Raw genomic sequence first — 10,324 nt, forward strand, 5'->3', positions numbered from 1 at the left:
AGATTGATGGCTCTCTATTGGGCACACAACTGAAGCCAATGACTCCCCTTCCCCTAGAGTCTATCAGGAGGCCAATAGTTCAGCAGAGTAGTACCTCATGAGCCCCTTCCCATCCAGGAGCGATGATTGACAGCTCCAGTCTTGCGTAGGCTCAGTCTAGGCAAATTCAGTTGCATTGAATTCTTGATTGAAGTAGGTGTATCATGCACAAAAGACAGCATTTTGAAGTCGTCCTTCTTATCTTCTGGCTTTTACAGTCTTTCCTTTCCCTCCTCTGATACATTCCAAAGCTTTACAGTAGTTGGTATAAATTTCTTATTTAGGGTTGAATGTCTCTGATTGCACGATTCTTCACTGCAAAGGGATGCTTCTCTGATTAAGGTTAATGGTAACATTTGAATATGGGTGCATACACATAGACATTTAGGAAGAAGTTTGGCACTATCTTCATTTATTTAAACACTAGTAGGTTCACCCTTAAGGCCTATGACTTCTCCCACCCATGTGTTGTTTTTTTTTAATTGGGTTTATGAGAGCAGGCAGACAGAGGCATAAGTAAAACACAAGCCTGTTGTAATGGCAGATGACAATGAAGAAAGCCTGTCTAGAAACAAAGTGAAAGGTCATAAGCTGACACCTGAACTTGTCCTTTGACCTCCACAAGTATGTTACAGGTCATGGTGTATGCCCATGGGCACGTACGTGCACATACATGCACCCACACACACAGCCAAAGAAAAAATATCCGTATGGTTTGTGTAAAGAAAAGTAATTTCCCTTCAAGACATCTTTCAGATGACTATGAAGACAGTCATCATTTTAAAATAGATATTATATTGTTACAGAACTTGCAGTCATAATTGATCCAATTCAAGCATGAAACAATGTGGCTGAGTGTTCTCTACACAGGCAAAGGTGTCAGATGATACTATATGCATATTTATGCACTCTATGTGTATTAATTTGATAAGAACAGATACCACACTTGCTCTTAGCCAAAAGGCAAGAAGTGATGTGTATCACTTTGAAAAGATAGTATCAATGTTCCTCTTCTGTGTCTTTAGAGTTGAAGAATTTGGCTAAATTATGATTCTCTCTGTCCTAGTTTTAATTGTAGCACAGTGAGTCTTTTAAACCAATGTTTTTAGGGTCTCCTTTTTCTACCCAGTGTTGTATTTTTTTATCAGCATTACTTTTGACTTTTCTGCTTTCTCTCCTAAACACCTCTAATTCTACAATACTCTCCCCTCCTTAAGTAAGTCTGCTTCATGCTTAATTAAATTGTTACAAGAATTGTTTTTAACAATTATAAATGGATTATGAAGGCTGCAAATGGACAAGCTGCACAGGAAGCCTTGGAATAGTTCATCCTGCGTCTGAATTCTAATGCAGAAAGATTAGCCAGGTATATCTAGGCAAGGGGGTAGCTCCCTTCTAACCAGGTCTCTGGTTGCTTTTAGTCCTTCAGGGGGTTGGATGAGGCTCACCTACAAAAGAGCACCTGCTTTCCTTCGTGTATGGATTCAAGTGCAAGTTTAATGAATGCTTTCCCAGACACACTAAGTATTAGACATCCCCTAATCCAGTCAAATGGACACATAAAATTAACTGGACACTTGGTTCAAATAATTGTTATAAATTTGGTCCTAGAAATGAAAGCAAGTACCTGACATTGCATTGGCAGATGATAATGTAAAACAAAGTCAACCCAAGAGGAAAAAGAGCAGAAAACAGAGAAAGCAGCATAGAAACTTAGGAAAGGAGGGAGGGAGAATTTAAAGTGAGAGAGAGAGAGAGAGAGAGAGAGAGAGAGAGAGAGAGAGGGAGAAGGAAAGAGGCAGGAAAACCCAAGACAGCACAGTAAACCATATATATTAGTTGCCATTTCAAAGGGCTATGTGTCTGTATTAAATTTTTTTCCAACTAAGACTAAAAACATAATCAGTATGCTGGGTTCAAGGGTACATCTAAAACACAGGTGATAAGGAGACCAAGATTTGTAAAGTGAATTAAAAAAAATTGAACTTAATGATTTCAGAAAGCATAGGTGTCAATGGCCAAAACATTAAATGGTTTAAAAAGGAGTGTTTTTTTCTTAATGCTTTCTATTTCTGTACAATCAGTGGTAGACTTTGGTGCACTAGTATGATTGCTTAAGAGGCACCGCAGGTTTGAGAGCAGGTATAGAGTATCTCAGGCTTGGCAGAGAAGCATCCACTTACTACTTAGCTTCCACGTCCTCTTGGTTGCCATGGCTCTCCCTCTAATTGGCCAATGTTTTGTTGATGTTGATCAAGGTGAAGGTGGTGGCGTATCTTCCCACCAAAGGCCCCAGGTAACTGAACAGACATTGAATACCCAGCTCAGTGAATCTTTGTCACCAGGTCTTTGAGCAGTTACGGGGTCCTGCATTTTCCCTCCTTGTCTAAATATCAAACTTGAGAACTTTCTGGTCTTGCAGTTTCTCCAAACCTTGGGCTCCCTCTCCTGAGTACCCACAGACTTGGAAGTATAATTTATATTCCACCAGCTCCCACATTAAGTTGTGGAAATGGCTAGGCTTTCTTAGGATTGCTCCAGGAATCCTTGACTCAACTATATGAACCCATGAAACCCAGCATGACCTTGACTGACCCACCAAAATGGCTTATGTTTGTGACCCAGGTAATGGCCACAGATGAACAGAGTATGAAAGTTAGTCAAAGTTCTCGCTATCTTTGTTTGAAGGTTAGGAGAATGAAGAGTGTCTCTCAGTTTGATGATTAATAAAACCTAAGGAGTCCAACTCTAGACTACCTAGAGGTGTCTTGTTCCAGGGACAGGAAGTCTTCTGAGCAAGGACTACAGAAGCAAGCAAGACCAAGGACATTGTCAGTATCATTTGGATCCCTAGATCCAACCATGGCTGAATGTCACACTTTGGAGATCACAGTTCAGCTAGGATTGACCCTACTTAACTAGTTCATTTAATGTAATGTATTAATTAGAATTGGGTTTGTGTTATTTACAGTAAAGTATTTCTAAAAAAATTGTTTTTCAAAATTTCTAACAATGCAGTCATTCACCAGATAGAGAATAAAAATTATCCCCAGGAATTTTAATAACATACAGTTAGTCCTCCTTAACCACAACTTCTCTATCTATGGAATTAACCAACCAAAGGTACAAACTACTTTGCCTAAAAATGGCATCTATACTGAACACATGGATTTTTTTTCTTGTCCTTGTTTCCTAAACAATATGGAATAACAAATATTTACACAGAGTTTACATTCTGTTTGGTGGAGTGCTTGCCTAGCATGTACAAAGCCCTGGCATGTACCAGTTAGGGATGGTGGTGCACACTTGAAATCCCAGCACTGGAGAAGCAAGAACAGAAGGATCAGAAGTTCAGCATCATCTTTGATGATAGAGCAATTCCAAGGCAACTGGGGTACGTGAGAGCCTAATGGAAGGAAGGGAGAAAAAAAGGAAGCAAGCAAGAAAGCAAGCAAGGAAGGAAGGAAGGAAGGAAGGAAGGAAAGAAGGAAGTAAGAAAGGAAGGAAGGGAGCAAGGAAGGAAGGAAGGAGAAAAAGGAAGGGAGGAGGGAAGGGAGAGAGGAAAAGGGGGAAGGAAAGAGACAGAAGGAAAGGGAAGGGAGGAGGGGGAGGACATGGAGGAAGGAAGAATGGATATGTGAAGACCCATAAAGGTTTTGTGTGACTATTGATTTACTTTATGTAGAGTCTTGAGTACCTGGTATCTTGTTATCTATGGGATCCCAGAACAACAGTTGCCTGAGGCTACTGAGGGAGAGTTGTAATTAATAATGTACTAATTGTGCACAATCTTTGGAAGGCAATGGGCTAGTAACATGGACCAATGAGATGCCTGAGCGGGTAAAGGTACTTAGTGTCAAGCCTGAAGAGTGAAGTCCCAGCACTTGGGAGGTGGAAGCAGGAGGATTTGGAAGTTAAAGGTCACCCTAAACTCCATAGCAAGAGAACTTATCTAGTAGAAAAAAAATGTTCTCCTAGCTCACTCAGAACAGAAAAATACTTCTCGGATTAGAAACAGAGTGTGTGGGGGTTGGGGAGAGGGCAAGTGGTAAGAGCCCTTGGGTCCTGACCCATAAACACAGTTCTGAGGAATGGTCTCTGCCTAGAAAAGGGAAGCCTAACCAATCCAGACTGATAATATGCTAGAGAGTGCCTAGAGTGCCCTCGCCTCTGGGCACATGATGCTCAATGCATGAAGGCAAGATTCATCGACAGATGTTGTTTCACACAATATATGCACAAATCATCATGACCAAGAAGAAAATTGGGGAGGAAAGGGTTTACTCAGCTTACACTTCCACATTGCTGTTCATCACCAAAGGAAGTCATAACAGGAACTCACGCAGGTCAGGAACTTGGAGGGAGGAATGGATGTAGAAACCACGGAGGGGTGCTGCTTACTGGATTGCTTCTCCTGGCTTGTTCAGCTTGCTTTCTTATAGAGCCCAGGACTACGAGCCCAGGGATGGCACCACCCACAATGGTCTCTCTCAGCCTTGATCACTAACTCAGAAAATGCCTTTCAGATGGACCTCATGGAGGCATTTCCTCAAGGGAGGCTCCTTTCTCTGTGATGACTCCAGCTTGTGTCAAGTTGACACACAAACCCAGCCAGTACAGATGTCTTAGCAGGTGCCCACGGGAGTGGCTGACAGATGTCCATGGCGCTCTATAAATAATACTGTTTAGAACAGAGATGGGAACCTCAAGTTTAATGGGGACTTGAAGTGTTGACTTACAGGAAAAAAGGGGGCTGTATTTCTGCTATATTTGGATTTGTGACTGAAATTCAAATTTATTGTATATCTTAGTAACACCCTAGAATGTTCTCGAAAGAGCCTGGAAATGTTCAACTTTACTCTCTCAGCTCTACCTTCCCAGTGTCAAGGTCTCTCTCTGTGAATGCATAATTTTCTATATTTTTTGAGGGGGGATTTTGCATTTCACTCACAAAGATAGGACATTAATGTCCTTACCATGCTGTTACTCCTTTTGTTCTGGGCGTTTTTCTCTCAGCGCCTGGAAGAACTTTCCTTCGCTCGTGTATCACTCTACGCTCAAAATCAGCTTACAAGACCACTTATTACATCGACGCAATTTTGTCTGCGGGGTGAATCCAAGGATGAACCCTCAGAATCTTTTCTTTTCTTTTATTTCTTTGGTTAAAAACAGACAAGTGTAAGAAGCGGTGGGTCAAAGTCATGCATCTCAAAAGAGGAAAGAAAAACGCATTGACGATTCCAACAAGGTTGAATGTCTGTTCACAGAAGGTATCTACTGAATAGAGACATTTTCCTCTCAAACATATGTGCTTTTATATAAAACTTCTAGGTTTCCCTCTCACTCTTGGCTGGAGTGTAATTGGGGGTGGTGGTGGTGATTTGAGAGATGCACACATGTTCCTCTGCTCTAAACACAGACGAAGGTGGCTAAATTCTAAATGGAAGGTGAGTTGTAGCGTCTTCCCATCTCCTTTGGTACTGTTGATTTGGCTCTGGTACAGAGTGCGGAAGAATTTGGCACAGTCCTTTCGTCTTTTGATACCATGTTTAGCGAACACTTGACCTCGAATTAGGCAAGCAGCTTTCTAAGTTTACTTAAGCAGTGCCAGTTTAATAAGACCTCTATAATCACAGCAATTCTAATGACAAGTTTGGGGGAAATATATTAGGTGGATCTAACCCGCTTCCTGAAGCCCCCAACCCCAGGCAGGAATCTCCTCATTGTTACAAACACAGAGATGCTGCATCTTCAGAACAATGTGCTTTGCGTTCCCATGAAAACGTGTTGTCTCATTTACCTTCTCATCTTGATCCGTTCTAGACTCTGTCCGTCTGAGCCTCAACAGCCGTACCAAGTCATGAAACACATGGCCTCATGTGAGTCATAGCTGATTCTCTGTTTCAGCAATATAGCATTATTCTCCTAAAAACAAAGGCACACACCAAATATTTAAATGTTTCATACATAATATATACTAGACATGTGGAAACAGGTATAAATATTTCAAAATAGCACGCTTAAACTTTAGAATCTGAACAACTGTTGGATTATTAATATCTTCCCATCTGCCAAGTAAAAACGTTGAATTATCTCTTGGTGCCCCCCTTTAAGCTCTATATTTTGCTTTTGAAACCTTAGTATAAATAGAATTTGGCGGATTTTTTTTTTGAAAGCCACTAGTGCTGAAAACTTGTATTATTTTCTGGGAAAAAAATATAATGGGACATCTGTTCTTTAGAATTTTGAGTCATTCTGAACCATGCGTGATTCATGACTTGCTCATTTTTAGTTCATTTTAGGGGAAGAATTGGCAAGGTGCACAAAGGAGACATTGAGTTAGAAGAAATTTTGGTTTCTAAGGTATTAAGAATGTTTCCAATAATACTATTACTTTTATAGGAAAAGAAGGGCAGTGGGGGCTTTCACTCGACATATCGCAAAAACTCTGAGCACATCAGCACACATCAAATGTAAATGATATTTTTAAAATTAAGAAAATTTTATTCTGGGGTTGGGGATTTAGCTCAGTGGTAGAGCGCTTGCCTAGCAATCGCAAGGCCCTGGGTTCGGTCCCCAGCTCCTAACAAAAGAAAAAAAAAAGAAAAGAAAACTTTATTCTAACTGTTCACAGTTTTAACCAGTTGAAATGTGAATACTTTACTGCATAGGAGACCCCTTAATGATAACACAGAAGGTTTTACAATGAGCACCGGGGCTAGGTTGACAAGAAACATCCCATTTGCTCTGTTTATTACATTTGTAACATGTTTGTCTGAGTTAGGGTTACTGTTGCTGTCTTGAAACACCATGACCAAGCAACTTGGGGAAGCAAAGGTTTATTCCACTCACAGTTCCATACAACAGTTCATTACCAAAAGCAGCGAGAACCTGGAGGCAGGAGCTGATGCAGAAGCCACGGAAGGGTGCTGCTTACTGGCTTGCTCCTCGTGGCTTGCTCAGTTTGCTTTCTTAGGACCACCAGCCCTGGATAGAACCACCTAAAGTGTGCTGGGTCCTCCCACATCAATTTCTAATTAAGAAAATGCTCTGTAGTCTTAACCTAAAGTCAGGTTTTATGGAGGCATTCTCTTTCCTATTGAGGCTCTCTTGTCTCTGTGACTCAAGCCTGTGATAAAATTGACATACAACCAACCAGTACTATGTTGTTCCTATGACACCATGGCTAGAAAGGAACACTTTACCCCTGCCCCCTTTAGAAAATATTTATTTCACTATTTATGTGTATGAGTGTTTTGTGTGCATGTATGTACACTCACCACATGGGTGTGTGATGCCCAAGCGGGTCAGAAGAGGACATGGAATCCACTGGAACTGGAGTTTCAGATGGTTGTGGGCTGCCATGTGGCTCTCGGAGTCCAACCATAGTCTCCAATAAGAGCAACACATGCTCTTGTCTGATGAGTTAAGAGTTATTTCAGGCCCAAGACCCGCTACATTTTTGACCACTTCTCTGACAGCTTTGTCTGAGATCTCCTCCCAGGTATTTTTGGCGAGTGCCTTTAAAATATACTATTTTTTTTCTATGAGGAAAGTAAGGTAATTAAAAATAGAGCTTTCAGGGGGTGGCCGGGAAACAGTTGTGCCAGGGCAAAGATTTCTAGTTAGGGAGAATGAGTTAAGAAAGGGAAGAACTAGTTAGTAAATGTTCACACCCTGCAGATGGCAAACCTCTGACAATATGTGTGAAGCCAGTTGTTTGTGAATACATTTCCATGGTTATACCTTAGTCATCTGTACCTCAACCAGAGTCTAGGTCTTCCTTTGCGATTCTCTCTCTCTCTCTCTCTCTCTCTCTCTCTCTCTCTCTCTCTCTCTGCAAATGGCAGTGACTTCTGTATATCCCTGAAAGTTGATATCCGAAGATTTAAAAGGACATCAATAGCACCAGGGGTGTTTCACTTTCAGGAACAAAACTATATTGTTCCAGTGCCTTCTTTGCCTTCTGTTGGCTTCCCGGTGTCGGTGTCACCAGGCTTCTGGCTCTGCGGCTGACTTCTTCCTAAGAACCTTTGCTTTGATGCAGGTCTGCAAGCTGCGATGTATGCTGCCCCCTCCTGGTACTGTTTGAAGAGGCGAGCTCCGCTTAATGAAAGTGACTCACATGCTATTCGCGAATACGCTTTTCAGACATTTGCTCTCCGTTCCTGCTCCTACTCAGCCAGTTAAAGGCCAGTGGAAAGTCCAGTCTGATGAAATTTGAAACTCGCTGGTGGTTTAATAGGCAGCCAGAACACTAGCTGATGCACATGAGAGAAAAAGAGAAAGGTCTACTCTTTGATGCAGACCGTTGAGTCAAAAGCCCTGGCAGCCATAGAGCCCCCTGCTATGTCAAATCTTGGTGAAAGGTTTGCTGACTCATTACCAAGCACGTTTGCTTTAATTTTAATTAAAACGATCCAACTACATTCTCAGTAGTGTAGCTGCCCACAAACTATGCCATGCGTATGAACACCTTTAAAACCTCACTAGCTCACACAAAATAGACCAACGTCACTTTACTGGGTAAAGTTGCCAGCTGTTTTCAAAGGTCTGAACTGCAGAACTCCTAGGAAATACATCGGGGCTGGGGGGAGGAGGGGGAGGCAAGGAACATGGTTGACTTTTTTGAATTATAAATATGGGAAATTCTTAATCCACACGCCTGCTGCTCTCTGGAGAGGGAGAACGGTCCAGAATTGCCCAGAATGGTTACCACTGAGTGGTTAGTAACCCCCATAAGGCCCGGTGTACAATACACTTAAAAGTGTCAATAGAGTAGATAACATATTGCTAGCCTTCTTTAATATCTTCAGTTTACATATGAAATCGTGTTTGAGCTTAAGCATGAATACAGACGTTGCAATAAGCATACATGGACTTTGTACAAGGTATTGAGCAGAGTCCAGCTTGGAGACCAGCTTCTGCGGCCTCAGCAAGGAGTGTGTGAGGAATGTTGAAGCCCCTACTGTTGTTTAGTTAAACTGATGAGGCAGCAAACACTCCCTAAATATTTATGCTCATCCCGTAGACAAATGCCACTTTAAGCCTTAGTTGGAGTTGCTTCTCTCTGCGATGAACAGTGGTGAATACAAACTCATGGCTGCTCGAGATGCTGAGGGTAAACGGCGATTCAGTGCTTCACGCTAAACATGACGTGTATGTCCTGTCCGCTAGGGGTCAGGGAGCAGAGGAAAAGGAGGATGAAGAGCTTAAAGATAATGGAGAGGGCGTGAAGAAATGGCGTCTTCTGGCCATGACACAACCATTGCAACCACCAACTCACAGTATTTGTGTTTCCTTTCACTAGGCCTACACAAGATGGCACCTGTCACCAGTCAACTATGGGTGGGGACCAGCTCACCAGTGCCAGCTTTCTCTGCTAAACTGTTGGCTGCTGATGGATTTTGGGAGAGGGGAGGCCTATACTGCATTTGTGTACCCACTGATGGGCCGAACCAGGCTCAGACGGGCCCATTGCCACACAGACATCCGTGGTTAAGCCTAGTGAGTCACAAAAAACAGAGTGAAAAGACAGGAATATGGGAAGTGAACGTGCAGGGAGGAGGGGCGTGTTGACAGGGTAAGGTGGGAGGTAACAGCAGATGTGGGATGAGTGGAAGCAGACTGTATTAGATACATGTATGACATTCTTAAAGAATAAATTTAATAAAGCTATATAATTATAATATACATGATGTCTAATATAATAAATAATGCATATATCACAGTATATTATATTATACATGTTATTTATATACAATATGTTTATGCTTAATACATATGCTGCAAATATCATAATGCATTATGTATTAAGTGTTATATTGTGTATTTATGTGCTTATAGGATTATATATAATATCATAATATAAAAGTATAACACATATAATAATATAACATATGAATATATTATGTTATAATATATTACAATATATTATTGTATAATATATAATATAAACATAACATATATTATCTACTATAATTATATATTATATATACTTACATATTACATTTTAACATACTAATCATATTGATGATTAATCAACTAATCATATTAATATATTAGCACATTAAGATTATTATTAATAATATTAATTTTATATATGTATATATTAATATTTTATATAATGTAATTGTATGTATTATGTATATTATATGTGCGTATATTAATATGTTTTCATATAAAATATATTAGAAAATATATATTAATCTATTATATATGCATATATTAATATAAAATTTATATATCCATATAACATACATATTAATATATTATATGATGATAG

The 10,324-nt window shown here is 40.5% G+C and overlaps 1 long non-coding RNA gene and 1 pseudogene across 1 annotated transcript; one reads left to right on the forward strand and one right to left on the reverse strand.

Annotated features, from left to right (window-relative positions):
• Positions 1-912: 912 nt before the first annotated feature.
• Positions 913-1,014, reverse strand: Rnu2-72 (RNA, U2 small nuclear 72; annotated as a pseudogene).
• Positions 1,015-1,525: 511 nt separating this feature from the next.
• LOC134485974 (uncharacterized) lies at positions 1,526-9,667 on the forward strand. Its single transcript, XR_010064450.1, has 2 exons — positions 1,526-5,918; positions 9,350-9,667. It is a non-coding gene; the product is annotated as an uncharacterized LOC134485974 (long non-coding RNA).
• The last annotated feature ends 657 nt before the right edge of the window (positions 9,668-10,324 follow it).

The sequence above is a fragment of the Rattus norvegicus genome, chromosome 2, assembly GCF_036323735.1.
Source record: "Rattus norvegicus strain BN/NHsdMcwi chromosome 2, GRCr8, whole genome shotgun sequence".
Lineage (NCBI taxonomy): Eukaryota > Metazoa > Chordata > Mammalia > Rodentia > Muridae > Rattus > Rattus norvegicus.